The 23,726-nt window shown below is 43.0% G+C and overlaps 1 protein-coding gene across 2 annotated transcripts in view; it reads right to left on the minus strand.

Moving 5' to 3' along the window:
- LOC124595519 (adenylyl cyclase 78C-like) overlaps positions 1–20,800 on the minus strand; it is a 736,208-nt gene extending 715,408 nt beyond the window's left edge. For both annotated transcript variants that reach the window (XM_047134287.1, XM_047134286.1), the window contains exon 1: positions 20,656–20,800. The gene's annotated coding sequence lies outside the window, so the exon portion shown is untranslated. The remainder of the gene's footprint in view (positions 1–20,655) is intronic.
- Between the last annotated feature and the right edge of the window lie 2,926 nt (positions 20,801–23,726).

Consider the following 23,726-nt stretch of genomic DNA (forward strand, 5'->3'; position numbering starts at 1 on the left):
TTCCAGGATACAATTGATACTCCATGTGACGACCATCTGCATCCACGACAGCCTGGAACCGCACTAGAGATAACATTTCAGAATTGTTCGCAGCACTTTTCGAACGGTGGACTATGGAATGATCAGCTGTTGTGAAAGCTCGTGCACCGCTTGAAGATCGCACATTGCGTCCAGCATTCTCAGCCATAGCAACAGTAACTCCTTCAGCCATCTGTGGCGCAATTCGCCGTCGGTGTCTCCTAGGAAGTTAATTCCGAATCTTGTTCTTCAATCCTGGTACGGAAAGAGGATCTTCCCATATTCCTTTAGTGCATCGACACTCGCGAAGAGAAGCAGCACTATCGGTATTGTTTCAATACAACAGTTTTATGAGTACAGCTCTGCTCACCTTGTCCAGATTCATGTTAGCTGTCTGCAGTTGCGAATAATAGGGACGTTCCAGCCCGTCTCATCAGACTCCTGGTTTAGGGTGTGAATAGGACTACATATCACCTTACTCTCTTTTACCAGACGCCTAACGGCTAGTCATGACATTAAAACGCAGTGTTAACATCATTCCTAGAAATTTGTTTACTCATACAGTAAATAGTTTTCCGCCTACAGTGGTTCAAGTGGCGAAAGATAAATTGTCACCACCCTGTGGGCTGGGAGCACGGTGTTGTATGGTTCTGTATCATAGACAGTGCGGAAACCGGAAAAGAACAGCACTGAAGCGTTTGAGACGTGCTGCCATGGAGGGATGTTGAAAATTCGATGTACTGATAAGGAGTGACGACAATCTCCGCAGAACGGGCGAGGAAACGAGGAAACGAATGTCTGGAAAACGCTGGCGATAAGAAGGAACAAGATTATGTGACGTGTGTTAAGACGTCAGGTAATAACTTCCATCGTACTGGAGAGAGCTGCACCCACCCGCATAGCCGTGCGTACCGAACGGGAAGGTGCACCGTCCCTGGATCGAATGCGCCCGGCATATTAACGATGACAGTGTGCCGGCGATCATGGAAGTTTTTAGGTAGTTCCCCACACCTCACTAAGTGAATACTGGGCTGGTACCCAAGTCCTGCCTCAGTTACACGGTTCGCAAACATTTCAAAAACTTTCGCTCACTTTCCCACGACGCACGCAGACAGTTGCGGTACACATATTCCGTCCAAGGGATAATGGGGTGGTGACGGAAACGGCATCCGGCCTCTAATCTGACCATGCCAGATCCATCGATAGTTGGTTGATTAATTCGAGGGAGGGAACCAAACAGCAAGGTCATCAGTCCCATCGGATTAAAGGATGAGGAAGGAAGTCGGCCATGCCCCTTCACAGGAACCATCCCGGCATTTACCTGAAGCGATTTAGGGAAATCACGGAAAACCTAAATCAGGATGGCCGGACGCGGGTTCGAACCGTCGTCCTCCCGAATGTGAGTCCAGTGTGCTAACCACGTCGCTCGTAACAGTTTAGGAGGTTAGGTGAAAGTACCACTCTGTGGCCAAGAGGTTGCCACAGGCGTGGAAGACATGGCGGGCAGCGTAAAAAAATGGTTCAAATGGTTCTGAGCACTAGGGGACTTAACATCTGAGGTCATCAGTCCCCTAGAACTTAGAACTACTTAAACCTAACTAACCTAAGGACATCACACACATCCATGCTCGAGGCAGGATTCTAATCTGCGACCGTAGCGGTCGCGCGGTTCCAGACTGAAGCGCCTTGAACCGCTCGGCCACACTGGCCGGCGCGGGCAGCGTAACAACATTTAGAAGAATGACGAGAAAAAACCCGAGTACAACAGCTGTGATCTACCTGTATGTAACTGCAGGCTTTCTCGGCATCTTACAGTGATAAAATCGTCTCGGGCTATCAGCCGTGCGGTGACGTCGTCTTGTCGCAACGTTTCAGTGTTTTCTGCACACCATCTTCAGGCGAAATAATTGCCTGAAGATGATGGGTATCGCTATGACAAGAGGAGGCCACCACTCGGCTGATTGCCTGAGAAGGTTTTATCAACAGCTGTGACGTGTCCCCGGGAACTTTTAACCATTAGTCGGACGGGTTCCATCAGTACTGGCAAAAACTATCTTAACTGAATCCATGAAAAGAAAAGAGCAACCCAGGCCATTACCTACATAGTAAGAAGTCCATTGCGCAATTTCGGCATTATGAACAGTGGGATGTTTACGCCGTAAGCGGCCCTTCTGGTTTATTTGAAAATTTATCCTTCTAACTCCTAGTTGAGTTTCGATTTGCCGATTGTGGACAGGCGTCTTAACAGAGACAAATCACGCATCATTGGCATATTTTACGACTGTATACCGACATCTGAATAAATGCCTTATTTAGGCTGTCAAATAAAAGATTACGTGAGCTGAAATGGAAGGCTTGTAGAAATAACTACACTGGTGTGCAAAACGTAAGAACGAAAGTAACTTCCACAACTCTGTCAAGTAACGTAGCTCGTTGAAACGTGGACGATATAGTGCAGCAGTGTATCTCAGAAGGTAACTCAAGGAAATACGCAGTGAGACCAACATGAATGGCACTATTATTCGACGACAACTTTCAACTCGCTCCCATGTTGGCCACGAGGTTGATAAGGAGTTTCTGTGACAGGGCGTTCCATTATTCAACCAGCGCTGTTAACAACTGCTGGATGGTCCTTTGGTGCGTGCGGACGCGCTGCCATACGTCTCCCCACCGTATCTCACAAGTGCTCGATGGATTTAAGCCGGGGGAACAGGCAGGTCAGTCATTGCGCAGAATCTCCTGTTGTTCGAAGAGCTGCTCCACCTGCGCTGTTACAAGCGGCAGGGCATTGTCATCCATGAAAGTAAAGTCGGGACCGAATACCTACCTGGAAAGACGCACGTGGAGAAGGAATACAGTGGACGTGAGTGTAGCGAGTCCAAAGATTTGCATATCAATACGATTATGCAAAATTACGAGTCCCCACATCATAACACTTAGGCTACGAAAACCATCACAATGTTAACGGGTGCATTTACCCTCATAAGGCGAGATCGTAACTTGTATTGTTTGGGAGCACATCCTTGCATTGCTATCGATGGTAATCACACACCCTCTGCAGAACCATTTCCCGCCTTTTGTTATTTCCAGTGGACCATCATGAATAGGAATGACTTCGGTGTAATTATTGTCTTCGAATAAAAGTGTCGTTTCTGTTCGTGTCATTGCCTATTATTTTGAGTTGCCTTCTGTACTATACTGTAGCAGTTCTTTCATTGTGTAATCCAAGTTTTACCGAGTTATGTTGGTTGGCAGTGGCACGTTATGCGAAAGTTACTTTCGTCCTTACGTTTTCCGCACCGGCGCACAAGAGATGCTATCTAATCAAAATAGTATCTCTTTTTCAGCGAAAGCCGAGCGTTCAACAAATCTTTGTAATTCATATATGAATGTTTGTATATTTTGAACTTTTCTATCACGATCGTATTTTAGCACTTGTCAATTTCATGAGAAATCACCACATTAAGCAAAGATGGAGGAGAAAAAGAGTTTTTCTCGATTCTGATGTGTTCTCTAAAGGTTGACTTAAATTAATTTTCACCATCTTTATTGAGAAAGTACTCACTAAAGCTGATCGTAAATGCCCTTCCTGACTGTCTATATAAAAACTACAGCCAGATATTACACAGAATTTTATAAACCGCAGATCTGAAGAACTTGTAGCCTTTTCAATGAGCAGGTTTGTGACATTATCGGCGGCAAAGGACACAGTTACATCAGGTTTTTTTTTAAACAATTGAAATGCACAATATGAAATGTCACCTAGAAATGGGCTTTTATTTCTTAATTTAAGGTCACTTTTATTGAGTCTAGAGGTATTTATATTACTATTAGTTTTATTTTTATAAAATTATTCTACGAGGCTTGCCTGATAACTGTTTTACCGCAATACATTTTAAATGCTGAAGTTCAATAGGGATAAGGAGGACTTTAAGCCGGCCGCTGTGGCCGAGCGGCTCTAGGCGCTTCAGTCTGGAACCGCGCGACTGCTACGGTCGTAGATTCCAATCCTGCCTCGGTCATGGATGTGTGTGATGTCCTTAGGTTAGTTAGGTTTAAGTAGTTCTAGGAGACTGATGACCTCAGATGTTAAGTCCCATAGTGCTCAGAGCCATTTGAACCATTTTACCATCCATTAAACGCAGTTTCAAGCGTCGAAGCTAAGTTCGTTTGTTTAAATAATATGACATCACTGTGTTCTTTACCAGCACCAATGTCACCAAACCGCTCGTTTTACACAATGAATAGCCTACAACTAAAAAATTTCTCAAATCTGGGGTGCATAAAATTCAGTGCAATACATGGCCGAGTTTTTATATATATGGCAGACAGGAAGTTATTGAATAGCCGCTTTCGTAAGTACTTGCTCAACAAAACCAGTAAAAATTCACGAAAATCAGCATTTGCATTAACATCTCAAAATGCTGGGAATTTTGAATGCAATTGACAAGGGCTATGGAACGAACTTCTTAGAAGAGCTCGGAACGTTTCATCATTCCTACCTAAATTGTAAAGATTAGCTGAACGATTAAATCGCAGTGAAAAAGAGATACCAATCTGACTGTATATCATTTCATATTTTGCGAAATGGTGAAAATCTGTTCGTTCCTGCTAGCACAAAAACTTGACTATGTACATAAATGTGATTCATTTACTGCAAATTATCGGCCTGTGCTTACAATTGTCATATACAATGTGTACATTTTTCAACATTTCACAGCACTGCGTTTCTGTGAAAAAGATATTTCCATCTGCTAAATCTATAAGATGTAAGTGTTTGTAATACACTTCTTATAATTTACAGTCATGTGTGGTCAAGATGTAATGATTATTTATAATATACCATATTTAGTAGGCTCCTGAATATGACCGATTAATCTGTTGCAATCGGTAAAGCGAAATAAATTTTCTAAGTATGCAATTTGATTGAACATTATTCTGAAATATTTCTTTCTGTGTATGGTCCAAGTTACAGCGAGCTATGTAACTTGACAGTGACACATCATACTTTCGTCTTTAAGTTTTGGATACCAGTATATATACCGGGTGTGTCTCCTGTAGGTCGTCTGGCAAATTTTCTCGGATGTGTCGGCAGATGTTTGCACTTCGCTTTTGCAGCGTGTAGCTAGAGTCAGCTCAGGCAAGTCCTTCTCGTCACGTCTTTCACACGACGCCCAGCGTCTGCGGAAAGCATCGGGTTGTTTCCCATTACAAGCAAAATAATTTTCAAACAGGAATTTTACGTGCCCAATAGGTACAGCCGTCTCAAATTAGTATATTGCGTTATTCTCTTCACTGATATGTATTAATAGGAAAAGTAAATCACGAATAATAAGCAGTACTCCAGGAGCGACTGAGAAGCACTTCTGCAGGGCAGCAGCACTCACCGCGGGCCAGGGCGGTGCCTTTGCTGCTGGAATTCTTCTTGTTTTACAGTCCCTGTAAATACACATCGATATAGGACCATCGTAAGAGACTAATTTGGGACCACTCTGTAGAATGTCTAACATTCTGCGTGGTGTCTGTTTGTTCTATATCGTGTCTCCCTAGTCTCCCTACCACATTCGCGCAACGACGCTCTGAGCGTGTTTTTTAGGGAATTGACTAGTTTGAACCTGGGACCTGTTGCTGGTAAGGAGACGTCAGACCACACATGACATGTAGAATTCAGAAGAGTTCAGTGAAACTAGCGATGATACAACCAAATACTTAATGATTTCAGCGTCAGCTCCACTGCACTCCCTGTAAAAGAATCTTAATAGTAACTAAATTTAGTGGAAGAGGTTCAAGGCTCTCCTATTTTTAGTTAGCTGGTAAAATAACGTCGAAAAAGCAGTTAAGTTTACCATTCGAAATTTTATTCTACTCACAAAACTTTGTTTATAAATTGCACTATTGATAAAAGGAAATGTTTTAATAATACTTGTTACATGATCAGCACCCCTACAAAATTTGTTATCGCTGTGTTTCCATTCGTCGATGCACTGAAATAGCTTTACGATATTCTTAACAAATGATCGCCAGCGGCCTTGCCGCAGTGGTAACATCGGTTCCCGTCAGATCACCTAGGTTAAGCGCTGTCGGGTTGGGCTAGCACTTGAATGGGTGACCATCCGGTCCGCCGAGCGCTGTTGGCAAGCGGGGTGCACTCAGCCCTTGTGAGGCGAACTTGATTGAGAAGGTGCGACTTCGGTCTCGGAAACTGACATACGGCCTGGAGAACGTTGTGCTGACCACATACCCGTCCATATCCGCATCCAGTGACGCCTGGGGTCTGAGGATGACACAGTGGCCGGTCGGTAACCGTTGGACCTTCCAGAGCCTGTTTGGACGCAGTTTAGTTTAGTAACAGATGCTCGATCACCTGAACAAATAGACCCTCAGTGGACTTGGGAGGAAGCTCACAAGTTACTATGGATATACGTCAAAGATGTTTCAACTAAGTTTTGCAGTTACTTCCCGCTATACTTGTGATAAACACGGAATATATCATTCCTCGGGACCTACGATTGTCGGTCGGATTATTTCGAGAAAAAGGTCTCGCTCTTTGCCTAATCCGAAAGCAATTTTCATCTTACTACACGACAAACATATCTCCTCTTACCTCGGCAGCGCCAGACTTCTAAAAATGGCTATCTATCTTCAATACTTGCATAATAAAAACTGTTCTTTTTTCCAAAATAATCTATTAGCGCTTACCCGGATGCTCGTCAAGATGCGCCTCTCGAACGACTCACTCGCCAGATATCAGTAAGGCCCATTCCACAGACGAATGGAAAAATTTGTCGAAACTGGCCGTGGGGAAAATTACATTTGGGTATGGAGAAATGTAGGAACACTCGGAGCAGTACTATTCTCTTAGATGACAATAAGAAGAACGGTAACCTTAATTTATGAAAAGTAGACATTCAGAGAAAGTTTTTGACAACGTTGAATGAAACATGTTTTTTTGAAATTTTCAAAGTAGCAGGGATAAAATACAGGGACCGAAAGGTGAATTAACACCTTCACAGAAATCAGACTATAGTTACAAGTGTCAACGACATGACTGAGAAGAAGTAACTGAGAAGTGAGTGACTGTAGCCTATCCACGATGTTATTTAACTCGTAAATTGAGCAGGCAGTAAACCAGAGAAAGGATGGAAGTTCGCAGGGAAGAAGTAGTAATTCATTCAGAGTGGGCAAAGGGTTTGCAACAACAGTTGAACTGAACCGATAGTAATTTTTAAAGGAGATTATAAGACGAATGCCAACAGAAGTAAAACAGTGGTTGTGGAATGTAGTGAATTAAATCAAGCGACACCGAAGGAATTAGATTACGAAACGAATGACTAAAAGACGACTTTTGCTATTTGGGCGCGGAGCTAAGTGACGATGCAAGAGCGGGTTGAAATGCAGACTGGCTAGAGCGAGAGCAAAATTTCTGAATAAGAGGAATTCTTTAACATCTAAAACAAACTTCAGTGTTAGCAAGCGCTTTTCTGGAGGTATTTGTATGGCGTGTAGGCTTGTATAGAAGTGAATCGTGGACGTTTGCAAGCAGATCAGGCAAGGAGAGACTAGAAACTTTTCAAATGTGGTGCCATACAAGATTGTTAGATGGAGAGCTCGACAGATCGGATAACTAATGAAGAGGTACTAAATCGAATTGGGAAAAAGAAAAACAAATTTATGACACAATTGACTGAAAGAAAGGATCGATTGATGCGACGCATCCCGAGTTATTAATGAATACTCAGTTTAGTGGAGGGGACTAGTGGGGGAGGGAAGGGAGGAGGTGGTAAGAAATACAGAGGGGCACCTCGGCATGAACACAGAATGCGGGCTCATACGGATGTTTGTTGTTGTTGTGGTCTTCAGTCCTGAGACTGGTTTGATGCAGCTCTCCATACTACTCTATCCTGTGCAAGCTTCTTCATCTCCCAGTACCTACTGCAGCCTACATCCTTCTGAATCTGCTTAGTGTATTCATCTCTTGGTCTCCCTCTACAATTTTTACCCTCCACGCTGCCCTCCAGTACTAAATTGGTGCCGGCCGGGGTGGTCTAGCGGTTCTAGGCGCTCAGTCCGGAACCGCGCGACTGCTACGGTCGCAGGTTCGAATCCTGCCTCGGGCATGGATGTGTGTGATGTCCTTAGGTTAGTTATGTTTAAGTAGTTCTAAGTTCTAGGGGACTGATGACCACAGATGTTAAGTCCCATAGTGCTCAGAACCATTTGAACCATTTGAACTAAATTGGTGATCCCTTGATGCCTCAGAACATGTCCTACCAACCCGTTCCTTCTTCTGGTCAAGTTGTGCCACAAACTCCTCTTCTCCCCAATTCTATTCAATACTTCATCATTTGTTATGTGATCTACCTATCTAATCTTCAGCATTCTCCTGTAGCACCACATTTCAAAAGCTTCTATTCTCTTCTTGTCCAAACTATTTATCGTCCATGTTTCACTTCCATACATGGCTACACTCCATGCAAATTCTTTCAGAAACGACTTCCTGACACTTAAATCTATACTCGATGTTAACAAATTTCTCTTCTTCAGAAACGCTTTCCTTGCGATTGCCAGTCTACATTTTATATCTTCTCTACTTCGACCATCAGTTATTTTGCTCACCAAATAGCAAAACTCCTTCACTACTTTAAGTGTCTCATTTCCTAATCTAATTCCCTCAGCATCACCCGATTTAGTTCGACTACATTCCATTATCCTCGTTTTGCCATTGTTGATGTTCATCTTATGCCCTCCTTTCAAGACACTGTCCATTCCGTTCAACTGCTCTTCCAAGTCCTTTGCTGTCTCTGACAGAATTACAATGTCATCGGCGAATACGTATGTAGGTTGTAGTAATTCAGGGATGAAGAGGCTTGCACAAGATCTGCCATCAAATCAGACTTCGGACTGAAGGCCACAACAGAATCACAGATTTGGGAGTGGAAGAGAGTTAAAGTTTTCATTTTCTCTGACTCGGCAGTCGTCTTGTTTTCTGCGTCTGGGCTATCACCATACCTGTATTTTCAGCCGGTGCTCTTTCGAGTGTCAGCGAGGCAGCGAGTCTGTTGGCGAGCCGGCAGTATAAAGAAGAGAGAGGGGACGGCGCCTGGCTGTGGCTCAGCGGAAGCCGTAAATCTGCGGACCCCATAAGAGGAGGACGCTGTCCGGGCAGATAGCGCCCTCCACGCATTCTCGTCACGACCTCAGCGACCGCCCAACGCTGCGAGCTGTGTCGCCAGCAGGTGACCTATGGCGTCACGGCGCACAGTAGCGCAGGCGAGGTGTCGGACCAACGTGCGAGGGGGAATCGGGACAATATAAGGAGCTCATTCAGTTACACAGCATATTAAGCAGTACCGCAACAGGGTCTGTCAAATTAATTGTTCCACCACAAACGACACGTCACACTTTGTTAAACTTTTTACGGTATTATACAGGGCGAGAAAAATTCCGCACTCGGATTTCGCAGCGTGATTTCTCACATACTATCAATAAAAAAACGTCTGTCCCCAAATTTATGCTGCCCATATTTCAGGCAGTAAATACACGTTAAAGTTAAGCAATTTGGCAACGCTGTAACGACACGCACGGTAACTATCAGCAAACAGAGCACTGTTGTGCATCTGGTGCAGCAGATAACGTTTTGGCATAGTATGCAGGAGGTAAAGGGTTCAATTCTTGGTCGAGGCTTATTTGATTTTATTTACTAAAAATAGTCTGCGTGGTACGATATCTGGCGTTTTATTCGTCATACAGCGATTAGAGTGGGTCTTCTACAAAACATCCGCAGTTACGTTCTACAAACACAGAATTGGAAGTACAATCGTTTTCATTGGTCAGCTTTTAAAGAAGCATTTTGCACGTCGTGGACGCGTATTGTTTCGCACTACTGCATTTACTAGATTCCAAACATATTTTTTGTGTACCGTCCCCCAACGGTCAAATGGTTCAAATGGCTCTGAGCACTATGGGACTTAACATGTGAGGTCATCAGTCGCCTAGAAATTAGAACTACTTAAACCTAACTAACCTAAGGACATCACACACATCCATGTCCAAGGCAGGATTCGAACCTACGACCGTAGCGGTCGCGCGGTTCCCCCAACGGTCCCATCGATTAATATCAACTACTATTCTTGCCACATTTAGGTCCATTACTTTTCGTTAGGGCCTTACGTTACCAGCAATGTGTTTTGCAAACCAGTATCGATAGCTTACGATACTACTGTCCCGATGATGTCGCCAAGCAACTGCTACTTATGTAGGCACACGCGAGGCCAAGACTAACGTTAGAAGATGGAAAGGCAAAACTACATTTACAAGATGTCCGTCTACAGAAAGCTCTAAGTTATTAGTAGAATACACTCTTCGAAATTCAGAAGGTGATTGTTGTTATTGTTGTTCTGCACCTTTCACTCCGACGACTGGCTTTATGCAGCTCCCCACGACACACTGTCCTACGCAGGCCTCTTCACGTCAGCATACCTACTGCAACCAACATCCATTAGAGGTGCTTACTTTATCTACCCCTTGCTCGTTCTTTAAAATGTTTCCCCCCCCTGCACTTCCCTCCAATACCATATCGATAATTACTCGGTGCCTCAGAATGGGCATCTGACCCCTTCATTTAGTCAAGTTGTGCCGTAAACTACTTTTCTCCCCAGTTCAATTCATTACATCCTCATATTCAGCATTGTTCAATACACCACCTTACAAAAACTTCACTTGTGTTCTTGTCTGTATTGTCAAAGTTTTATGGCCTAATTTAATTGCACTGCATTGCATTTCCCTTGTTTTACTCTCATTCCGTTCAACTACTCTTGCTACCCCTTTGCTGTGTCTGACGGCATTATATCATCGTCAAAACTCAGTGCTTTTATTCCTTCTCTCCGAACTTTAGTTCCCTTCCCTAACTACTTCTTCGTTTCATTTACTTTTTGCTTTTAATACACAGACTGAGTAACATCGGGGATAGTCTACAGCCTGTCTCACTCCCTTCTCAAACAGGGATTCCTTTCCATGCTCCCGACTCTTGTAAGTGCCGTCTGGCTTCTGTATAAGCGGTATACAAACGTCCGCTCTCTGTGTTTTATCACTGATACATCCCCCCCATGAACCATGGACCTTGCCGTTGGTGGGGAGGCTTGCGTGCCTCAGCGATACAGATAGCCGTACCGTAGGTGCAACCACAACGGAGGGGTATCTGTTGAGAGGCCAGACAAACGTGTGGTTCCTGAAGAGGGGCAGCAGCCTTTTCAGTAGTTGCAAGGGCAACAGTCTGGATGATTGACTGATCTGGCCTTGTAACAATAACCAAAACGGCCTTGCTGTGCTGGTACTGCGAACGGCTGAAAGCAAGGGGAAACTACAGCCGTAATTTTTCCCGAGGGCATGCAGCTTTACTGTATGATTACATGATGATGGCGTCCTCTTGGGTAAAATATTCCGGAGGTAAAATAGTCCCCCATTCGGATCTCCGGGCGGGGACTACTCAAGAGGATGTCGTTATCAGGAGAAAGAATACTGGCGTTCTACGGATCGGAGCGTGGAATGTCAGATCCCTTAATCGGGCAGGTAGGTTAGAAAATTTAAAAAGGGAAATGGATGGGTTGAAGTTAGATATAGTGGGAATTAGTGAAGTTCGGTGGCAGGAGGAACAAGACTTCTGGTCAGGTGACTACAGGGTTATAAACACAAAATCAAATAGGGGTAATGCAGGAGTAGGTTTAATAATGAATAGGAAAATAGGAATGCGGGTAAGCTACTACAAACAGCATAGTGAACGCATTATTGTGGCCAAGATAGATACGAAGCCCACGCCTACTACAGTAGTACGAGTTTATATGCCAACTAGCTCTGCAGATGACGAAGAAATTGAAGAAATGTATGATGAAATAAAAGAAATTATTCAGATTGTGAAGGGAGACGAAATTTAATAGTCATGGGTGACTGGAATTCGAGTGTAGGAAAAGGGAGAGAAGGAAACATAGTAGGTGAATATGGATTGGGGGACAGAAATGAAAGAGGAAGCCGCCTGGTCGAATTTTGCACAGAGCACAACATAATCATAACTAACACTTGGTTTAAGAATCATGAAAGAAGGTTGTATACATGGAAGAACCCTGGAGATACTAAAAGGTATCAGATAGATTATATAATGGTAAGACAGAGATTTAGGAACCAGGTTTTAAATTGTAAGACATTTCCAGGGGCAGATGTGGACTCTGACCACAATCTATTGGTTATGACCTGTAGATTAAAACTGAAGAAACTGCAAAAAGGTGGGAATTTAAGGAGATGGGACCTGGATAAACTAAAAGAACCAGAAGTTGTACAGAGATTCAGGGAGAGCATAAGGGAGCACTTGACAGGAATGGGGGAAATAAATACAGTAGAAGAAGAATGGGTAGCTTTGAGGGATGATGTAGTGAAGGCAGCAGAGGATCAAGTAGGTAAAAAGACGAGGGCTAGTAGAAATCCTTGGGTAACAGAAGAAATATTGAATTAAATTGATGAAAGGAGAAAATATAAAAATGCAGTAAGTGAAACAGGCAAAAAGGAATACAAACGTCTCAAAAATGAGATCGACAGGAAGTGCAAAATGGCTAAGCAGGGATGGCTAGAGGACAAATGCAAGGATGTAGAGGCCTATCTCACTAGGGGTAAGATAGATACCGCCTACAGGAAAATTAAAGAGACCTTTGGAGATAAGAGAACGACTTGTATGAATATCAAGAGCTCAGATGGAAACCCAGTTGTAAGCAAAGAAGGGAAAGCAGAAAGGTGGAAGGAGTATATAGAGGGTCTATACAAGGGCGATGTACTTAAGGACAATATTATGGAAATGGAAGAGGATGTAGATGAAGATGAAATGGGAGTTATGATACTGCGTGAAGAGTTTGACAGAGCACTGAAAGACCTGAGTCGAAACAAGGCCCCGGGAGTAGACAACATTCCATTGGAACTACTGACGGCCGTGGGAGAGCCAGTCCTGACAAAACTCTATCATCTGGTGAGCAAGATGTATGAAACAGGCGAAATACCCTCAGATTTCAAGAAGAATATAATAACTCCAATCCCAAAGAAAGCAGGTGTTGACAGATGTGAAAATTACCGAACTATCAGCTTAATAAGTCACAGCTGCAAAATACTAACACGAATTCTTTACAGACGAATGGAAAAACTAGTAGAACCCAACCTCGGGGAAGATCAGTTTGGATTCCGTAGAAACACTGGAACACGTGAGGCAATACTGACCTTACGACTTATCTTAGAAGAAAGATTAAGGAAAGGCAAACCTACGTTTCTAGCATTTGTAGACTTAGAGAAAGCTTTTGACAATGTTGCCTGGAATACTCTCTTTCAAATTCTAAAGGTGGCAGGGGTAAAATACAGGGAGCGAAAGGCTATTTACAATTTGTACAGAAACCAGATGGCAGTTATAAGAGTCGAGGGACATGAAAGGGAAGCAGTGGTTGGGAAGGGAGTAAGACAGGGTTGTAGCCTCTCCCCGATGTTGTTCAATCTGTATATTGAGCAAGCAGTAAAGGAAACAAAAGAAAAATTCGGAGTAGGTATTAAAATTCATGGAGAAGAAATAAAAACTTTGAGGTTCGCCGATGACATTGTAATTCTGTCGGAGACAGCAAAGGACTTGGAAGAGCAGTTGAATGGAATGGACAGTGTCTTGAAAGGAGGATATAAGATGAACATCAACAAAAGCAAAACAAGGATAATGGAATGTAGTCTAATTAAGTCGGGTGATGCTGAGGGAATTAGATTAGGAAATGAGGCACTTAAAGTAGTAAAGGAGTTTTGCTATTTGGGGAGCAAAATAACTGATGATGGTCGAAGTAGAGAGGATATAAAATGTAGGCTGGCAATGGCAAGGAAAGCGTTTCTGAAGAAGAGAAATTTGTTAACATCCAGTATAGATTTAAGTGTCAGGAAGTCAGTTCTGAAAGTATTCGTATGGAGTGTAGCCATGTATGGAAGTGAAACCTGGACGATAAATAATTTGGACAAGAAGAGAATAGAAGCTTTCGAAATGTGGTGCTACAGAAGAATGCTGAAGATTAGATGGGTAGATCACATAACTAATGAGGAAGTATTGAATAGGATTGGGGAGAAGAGAAGTTTGTGGCACAACTTGACCAGAAGAAGGGATCGGTTGGTAGGACATGTTCTGAGGCGTCAAGGGATCACCAATTTAGTATTGGAGGGCAGCGTGGAGGGTAAAAATCGTAGAGGGAGACCAAGAAATGAATACACTAAGCAGATTCAGAAAGATGTAGGTTGCAGTAGGTACTGGGAGATGAAAAAGCTTGCACAGGATAGAGTAGCATGGAGAGCTGCATCAAACCAGTCTCAGGACTGAAGACCACAACAACAACACATCCTGAATTTCAATGAGAGTATTCCAGTCAGCATTATCAAAACCTTTCTCTAAACTGGAGAAGATAAATGTCTTTGCCAAGATCGCTAATTATAACCTTTGTTTTCGATAACCGATTTCGGTAATCAGAGTTACCATTTTCAGACCTTAAAAGACACATTATGGCATACTTCTTAAAATAGCAGTAAGAGTACTCTTTCTCATGAGTTGGCAGGCCCGTAGCTGAATAAAAGACTAATGCATCGGCGTGTGAGAATTAAAAGTCAACTGGTACACCTGACTAATTTCGTGTAGCCCCCCCCCCCCCACCCCCACCCCCCCGCCGAGCGCGCAAATGTGCTGCAACATGACGTGGCATGGACTCGACTAATGCCTGAAGTAGTGCTGGAGGGAAGTGACAACATGAATCTTGCAGGGCTCTCCATAAATCCATAAGAGTACCATTGGTTGCAGATCTCTTCTTAACAGCACGTTGCAAGGCTCAATAATATTCGTGTGTGAGCCGTTTAGTGGCCAGCGGAAGTGTTTGAACTCAAAAGAGTGTTCCTGGAGCCACTCTGTGGCAATTCCGGACGTATGGGGTGTCGCATTGTCCTGCTGGAATTGCCGAAGTCCTTAGGAATGCACAATGGACATGAATGGATGCAGGTGAACAGACAGGATGCTTACATACGTATCAATTATTATCAGAGTCGTATCTAGACGTATCAGGCGTTCCATATCACTCCAACTGCACACGTCGCACACCATTACAGAGCCTCCACCAGCTTTAACAGTCCCCTGCTGACACGCAGGGTCCATGGATTCATGAGGTTATCTCCATAGCTGTACACGTCCATGCACTCCATACAATATGAAACGAGACTCGACCAACTAGGCATGTTTCCAGTCATCAACAATCCAATGTCGGTGTTGATGGGCCCAGTCGAGGCGTTAAACTTGGAGTGGTGCAGTCATCAAGGGTTCACGAGTGGCTCTTCGACTCTGAAAGCCCTCATCGATGATGTTTCATTGAATGGTTCGTGCGCTGACTACTGTTAATGGCCCAGCACTGAAATCTGCAACAATTTGCGGCAGGGTTGCACTTTTGTCACGTTGAACGATTCTCTACAGTCGTCGTTTCTCCTGTTCTTGCAGGATCTTTTTCCGGCCGCAGCGATGACAGAAATTTTATATTTTACCGGATTCCTGATATTGACGGTACACTCGTGAAATTGTCATAGGGGAAAATCGGTGCTTCATCGCTACGTAGGAGATGCTGTGACCCATCGCTCGTGCGCTGACTATAGCACCACGTCCAGACTCACTCCAATCTTGATAACCTACCATTGCAGTAGCAGTAACCGATCTAACAATGCGCCAGACACATGTTGTCTTGTATAGGCGTTGCTGACTGCAGCGCGGTATTCTGCCTGTTTACATATTTCTGTATTTGAATACCCATGTGTATGCCAGTTTCTTTGGTGCTTCATTGTATATACCAGGTTGTTCACCACATATGTCTGTCTTACGCCACTCACAGCAGCGTACATCAATGGAGCCAGGGTGCCGCTGTATAGACAGATGTACAAGCATGCGGTGAATAACTGTATGTTATCGTAGACCGCACCTTGCGACTCAAAATAAGTAATTAAAACCTTTATCTAAGACAGCAAAGGACCTGGAAGAGCAGGTGAACGGAACAGACAGCGCCTTGAGAAGAGGATATAATATGGGCTTTCACAAAAGCAAAGCGAGAATAATGGAATGTAGTCGAATTAAATCAGGTGATGCTGAGGGAATTAGATTAGGAAATGAGACACTTAAAGCAGTGAATGAGTTTTGCTATTTGGGGAACAAAATAACTAATGACGGTCGACGTAGAGACGATATGAAATGTAGACTGGCAATGGAAAGGATAGCGTTTCTGAAGAAGAGAAATTCGTTAATATCGAGCTTAGATTATTGTGTCAAAAAGTCTTTTGTGAAAGTATTTGTATGGAAGTGAAACATGGACGATAAATAGTTTGGACAAGAAGATAATAGAAGCTTTCGAAATGTGGTGCTACAGAAGAATTCTGAAGATCTATGGGTAGATCACGTAACTAATGAGGAGGTACTAAATAGAATTGGGGAGAAGAGGAATTTCTGGCACAAGTGACTAGACGAAGATAGCGGTTGGTGGGACTTGTTCTGAGGCATCAAGGGATCGCCAATTTAGTATTGGATGGGAGCGTGGAGGGTAAAAATCGTAGAGGGAGACCAAGAGATGAATACACTACGCAGATTCAGAAGGATGTTTGTTGCAGAAGGTACTTGGAGATGAAGAAGCTTGCACAGCATAGAGCAGCATGGAGAGCTGCATCAAATCAGTCTCTCGACTGAAGACCACAGCAACAACAGTCTAATTCTACAAATGGTATAAACGTAGGTGTCCCTTTCGTTAAGCTATCTTGTAAGAGAAGTCGTAGGGACAGTACTGCGTCGCGTGTTCTTCGGAACTCAAACTGTTCTTTCTCGATGCCGACTGTGACTGGTTTTCACAACCTTCTTTTTTTAAAAAAAATGTGGAGCGCTGTCGGTGTTTTACAACCATGACTTACTAAACAGATTTTTCGGTAATATTTACACCCGTCAGCATCTACTTTATTTTGAATTGAAATTATAGCCTTATCTATGATGTCTGATGATATTTTGTCTGTTTTCACATCTTCAGATCCACGTAATTGCTCCAACAACATGTCATGCCTGTATCAGAACCAAAGATGAGGAAAAACATTTCATTCGTGAAGGTCGGCATTATGAGGGCTGTGGCTGTTGGTAAATACAAATAAAAGTTATCTGCGTCAGTCAAATGGCTCTGAGCACTATGGGACTTCACATCTGGGATCATCAGTCCCCTAGAGCTTAGAACTGCTTATACCTAAGTGACCTAAGGACATAACATACATCCATGTCCGAGGCAGGAATCGAATCTGCGACCGTAGCAGTCACGCGGTCCCTGACTGAAGCGCCAAGAACCGCCCGGCCACCGCGGCCGGCCTGCGTCAGTCCACTGTTTATTTTGCCACTACGCCTTTCGATGGTTCACACCATCATCTTCAGGCACAGAATTGTTTATTTACGTGGCTGCTGTTGGTGATGAATACAGCAGACCAACGGTAGTATAGGTTATGTTGCATCTTTTGACGGACGGAATAGTCGTAAAAAGTCTACATACTGGTGCCTGTTGTATGTCCTTACCACTGCACATTACTTTTATATCGTCACTTCAGGGATGTTGTATATGTTACAACAATCCTCCACCTGAAGAATATCGCGTGAGTCATCGGAATGCGTAGTGGTAAAATAAATAAGCGACTGATGCAGAAAACTGTTTTATTTGTACACTCGTGAGAATAGTGTAGTATTCTGATGAGTGGTTCTGATACAGACACGACAGATTGCTGACACAAGTACACAGACCTGAAGATTATCCAGGGAGATAGAAAATAGTCGTACTGTAAAAAAGTGTGCAACTAGGAGTTAAAAATAAATAATTTATTAAAATTACTTTAAACAGCAATACTGTTGCTGTTCTCTCGGGACGAATATATCGGCTATACTAACTGAAGAGACCAATGGAGAAAAGAAAAGCGTATGTATAATTCAAGAGCTCAGATGACAAGTCAGTACTCAGAAAAGCAGTGAAAGGTGAAAGGAGAAAGATATATACATAATGGGGTGCTACGAGGAGCATGAACTTGAAGACACTCACATATCTTGCAACGCCGGGTGGAATATTTTTGTATTGACTGGTTCTCTCAAGGATCACAGTAATCCCAAGGAATGTCGTTTATCCAAGAGACCTTTTCTCGAATGAGATCTTTCAGTGCTCAGTCAAATTCTTCTCGTGGTATGACATCTGCCATCTCTTCTTCATCTACTTTCTGTTCCCTTTCTATTATATTGCCTTCACGTTTTTCTGATCCTCCTGACAAGTTCATCCCATAACTGTTCAATGGGATTTAAGTCAGGTGAGCAACGTCTCCAAATCATATTTTTCAGTTATAGACATTTCTATTTTCTGTTGGCATACCCTCTTCAAAATTTAGAATCATGTCTGGGATCTGTGCAGAACAAACCCACGAACAATAAGTCACTTGCCAGATGGAACTGCATTGTTGATCATTATCTTGTAATATCCTTCCTTCTTCAATGTTCTTTTAATTCTTACTAAATCACCGACCTTATCACATGAAAAACATTCCCACACAATGACGGACCTTCCATCATGCTTGACCACTGGCTTCACACAATGACTCTTCGTACTTCTTCACTGAACTCGACGAATAAACATTCCAAGATGGCATCCAGATATTTCGGACATGGATTCATCCGTCAATAACACCTTGGACCATTGCACTCAGCGACTGTTATATTGACTCCAGTTTTTTAACTGCAGTGCTAACGGCAATCTTTTCGCCTAATTTTGTTTGCGTGGAAAATGTTTTTGGCCGCTGTGCTCCACTTTAAACCTTGTTACGGAGATGGCGTTGCACTGCTGAGACACAGACTGAAGCTGCTCGTGCACTATTTACTTCGTCACAATTTTCAGGTGCACTACGAGGCGTCTGACATTTACTCTGCACACATATGAACTGATCTTCCCTACATATTACTCAGGGTCTTCCAGAACGCGAAACACTTGCATTGGCACGAGTTTGTTTGAACCAGTGCAGTGTATACACCACTGTAGTCGGGGCTATCCAATCTTTTTTTGCGCCTGTCCCACTACAATAGCTTTCCTGCTGCACAGATATAATTAAAGTACGTTTTTCAATTCCAATCTCCTGCTTCCGTCCCATTAGGAGGTAATATGGTATGACCTTGGTTGGATCTACAAATACATTGCTAACTGTACACAATTTACTGTAAACTAATGCGAACTAGTATTCAATTAACTGTGGATGAAGCCCGACCAACACGGAATTACATGCATTGAGCGAAAATAAAACTACATTGTGAATGGCTAGCTTACAGCCGAAATCTAGATCTGCGCAATAAAATTTAAAAAGGACGACTGACCGCTGCAATCTATAATTTACAAGTCAATATAACAGTCGCTGAGTGCAACAGTTTTTTGAATGGGAGGTAACCTGATAATGCGAACTAATTGCCACGCAGACAGCCGAAGGGATGAGGGGTTTCTTATTACGAATCGCCCAAGCCCTTTGACTTCCAACTTCATTTCAAAGACGTTAATGTTACGATTGTTCTAATTAATTTCTTTGAAGTAGCAATATGAAAAGAATATTTCCCACCGTTTCGTTTTTCAAGGGGGTTCGGGGGTAGGAAATACAGGATTATTCATAAGTACCTCCAGGGTTTCGGAAGTCGACTCCGCAAAACCTACAAGAAATACTGAAAACAGACACACGTCAGTTGACAGGGGATCTTTCAAAGTTTGTAACTGGCACTACAGGCGCTCAATATGGGCTTTATTTCTGATGTGGCAAGCGTCAGTTCAAGGGTGCAAACTTCTGACACGATGTGAACGGGAAGGCGCGAAGGTAGCCCGCTTTTTGAATCTGATAATTGGGTTGCCTATGTGTAAGCGCGAACGAGGTTTAAAAATTAATAAACAGCTGCAATCTGTAATCATAAGTATATTGCCAACCATTAGTGGGCTTCGCTTGAGCAGACTGACAATGGTACGTAGAAATAACATGCAACAAATTCCAGTTGGTTCTCCAATAACCTATCGTGAGACTCACAGGTTCAGCGGGTCAGTCAGCAGGTTAGGTAAACGCAGGTCATTGTTGATTTGGATACTCATCACCGCTCCTCTAAGCGAACAACCAGTCAAATACCGAACAGACACTCTTATTCTTTACACGTTTAAAATGGTTCAAATGGCTCTGAGCACTATGGGACTTAACTGCTGAGGTCATCAGTCCCCTAGAACTTAGAACTACTTAAACCTAACTAACCTAAGGATATCACACACATCTATGCCCGAGGCAGGATTCCAACCTGCGACCGTAGCGATCGTTTACATGTTTACACTTGTTTTATTATCAGAATGGAGAAATGACAGAATACTCGAAATGAAATCTGTCTTTTAATCACAACGTCATAGTTGTGATAGGTGATGACCGGTAGCGTGCCTCAGGAGATATGACGTCATAAAGATTGAGCTGCATGGGAAATAGGCTTAAATACAACTTCGATTTTTTAAAATTCTGAGATGGGGAGGTTTACTGGTGCGTGTATGCATGTAGGCTTACCCTCCTGAGTGGCGTGAGGCGGACATCGCCGGCGGCGACTGCTGGGGGCGGTGTGGCTGGGGGCGGAGGCACAGCCAGCAGCCGCTGGGAGGTGATCTTGCGCACCGCCTTCACCCACAGCTGGCGGCGAGAGCTGCCTCCGTTCAGCGCCCTGAAACACCGCAACATAGTTTCTCATTGGGCGCCCTGCCATACGGAAGCAACCTATGATCAGCAACAGTTGCCTTGCAAGAAAAACAAAATACAGTTATTATACCACTTTTTGGCTATGTGTCCTGAACACCCATTAAAGATAAAGTGTGCGTTAAGTAGTGTTACACGAGAACCAGAGGTCACATCGTAACAGTACCATTCAAATGAAATAAATGTCTACAATAGGTAAAATGTGGAAATTTTGTGAGAGGAAGGAGATTAATCAATGAATTCAGAGGAAAAGATGTGAATAAGAAGCTACGAGGGAAGTTACTTTCGAAATAAAGTGGGCCGGGTGTTTAAGGCTTACAATCATGTGTGCGTGATATGAAAACTAATCATACAATACGACATTTCATTTAAGCTTCAGTAACTTTCTTGATATTCCAGATTGGCCCTAACTAAAATGAAGGAGCCACGATTGTGAGTGCGAAAGGAAATACATCAATGTTCAAAACTTTGATAAAACTTAACTATAATTACAAATGCCCCTCTTTCATTTTTTCGGGTCTTAAGTCCGCTGACTGGTTCCACGCGGCCCGCCACCATTTCGTACCCTCTGTGCCTGTGCTAGTTTTGTGTCCCTCCTTGCTTCCACCGTCAAGTGTTATTTTGCTTCCAGGTTAGTAGAATTCCTTAACTTCACTTACCACGGGGCCCCGAATATTCATGTTAAGCTTATCACCACCTTCATTTCTACTCCTCGTCATTACTATCGCCTTTCTCCGATTTACTCTCATTCCATATTCTGCACTCATTAGACTTTTCATTCATTCGACAGCTCCTGTAATTCTTCCACACTTTTCTATGAGAATAGCAATTTCATTCGCGAACCTTATCATTGATATTCTTTTACGGTGGAATTTAATCACACTCCTGACCCTACCTTTCAATTTCGTCATTATTTTTCGGTGTATGGATTTAACCGTAGGGGTGAAACACTATGTCCCTATCTTATGCCCTTTTTAATCCAAGCACTTTGTGTTTGGCCTGCCGTTATTATTGTGCCTTACACACATTTCTACAACCTTGCATTTGCCCTCTAACCATTCTTGCTTAGCCATTTTGTACTTTCCACCATTCTCACATTTCAGACATTGATATTCTCTTTCCCCAGCTACACAGTTCCGTCCGTCTGCAATATCATTTGCTATCGAAAATAACAAACCAAATACGGCGTGTAGGGTTGTAAGCTTACAATTTCTCGCTCTACACGACATACAGACAATTTATTTTGCGATATAATCTTCCAGGGATAATGAAAACGGGTGTATCTATCAGCCTGAGGGCAGGAATCAGGAATTTTTGGATTAATTGTATGTTAACTCATTACGCGGAATTTTTATGCATTAAGAGTAATCTGTCAGAAAAGACAATATATAGTATGTACAAGGACCAAGAAAGAATAATAAGAATGAAAACCGAAGGGAAAGTGAAGTAGTACTACAGGGTGTGTTAAAGGTTAGAAATTATTGATTGAGAAAAAGCGAAAGAAAAAGGAGACTAATAAGGAGTACCAGATAGGTGATTAGCAATAAACTTATTTTCGAAATTGGTGACCTCGAAGTAGATGTTAAAAAATTTTGCTACCGTGGAAAGAAAATAACACGTGACGGATTAAGCAAGGAGAACACAAAAAGCAGATTATTACAGGCCAATGGGGCATTCCTAGCCAAGAGAAGTCTGTTAACATCAAGGATCGGCATTAATCTGACGAACTAATTTCGTAGAATGTACGTTTGTGTGGTAGTGGATTATAAAATGTGTGAACTGCGGAACAGAAGAGAATCGAAGCATCTGAGACGTGGTACCACAGGTGGATGTCAACAATTGGGTAGACTAATAAGAGACACAGAAGTTCTCCAGAGAACTGGCGAAAGAGAGAAAAATGTGGGCGACACCGATCGACCAGAAGCAAGGACAGAGCGATAGGACATGTGTTTAGACATTGGAGAATAACTTCAGTGATGCTAGAGAGAGCTGTAGAAGGTAAAAGCTGTAAGAGAAGACAGAGTTTGGAATACATCGAACCAATAATTGAGAATGCATGGTGAAAGTGCCACTCTGAGATGAAAGTGTTGCTCTAGACAGGAATTCGTGGCCAAGCGCATCGAAACATGCAGAAGACTAACTATACGAATAAAAGCAAATTTTTAGGACCTTAAGGACTTCTCTTACGTATACCCAGTCATCCGTAGTACGTTAACTGTACAACATGTTGTATTAAATAATAATAATAACAATAATAATAATAATAGATCCATCGACTGTCGAATGTTAACACTAATGTCATCCCCTTTATCAGTGATCTTCTGGGATAGTTACCATATAACATACACATTCGAAGATCAAGAGGAATGTCTTCCTACAATATGAGGAGAATGGCTCTCAGTAACAAAATGTGAAGTGGAGCAGTTAAGTGGGGAGGAAGCAAATAAACTTAAAAAAAGACGGAATTATCCGAATGGGGAAAAGAGGTCCTGCTAAACACGTTGGTATTCTACCGCTGTTTGGGACGTCTCCAGACATGTCTTCACTGGCCATTGGGGATCAGTTCAAAGCGGGACTAATCACTGACTACAATTCGTCAATGAGATTCCAGGCCGAAGACGTGTCTGGAGATGGCCCGGACAACGACGGTGTACCAACCTAACCGTAGCACGCCTTATAGCCCAATAACCAGAAGTGATAATCTGGGGCGACATTTCTTGTCGCAGCAGGACGCCTTTGGTTGTCATCTGCGGCACCCTTACGGCACAGCTGTACGTCGACGATATTCTACGCTTCGCTTTGTTTCCCTTCATGGCAAGCCATCCTGGGCTTACATTTTAGCAAGATAGTGCACTCCTGGACATGGAAAGAGTTTCCACTGCTTGTCT

This window comes from Schistocerca americana, chromosome 2 (genome assembly GCF_021461395.2).
Source record: "Schistocerca americana isolate TAMUIC-IGC-003095 chromosome 2, iqSchAmer2.1, whole genome shotgun sequence".
NCBI lineage: Eukaryota > Metazoa > Arthropoda > Insecta > Orthoptera > Acrididae > Schistocerca > Schistocerca americana.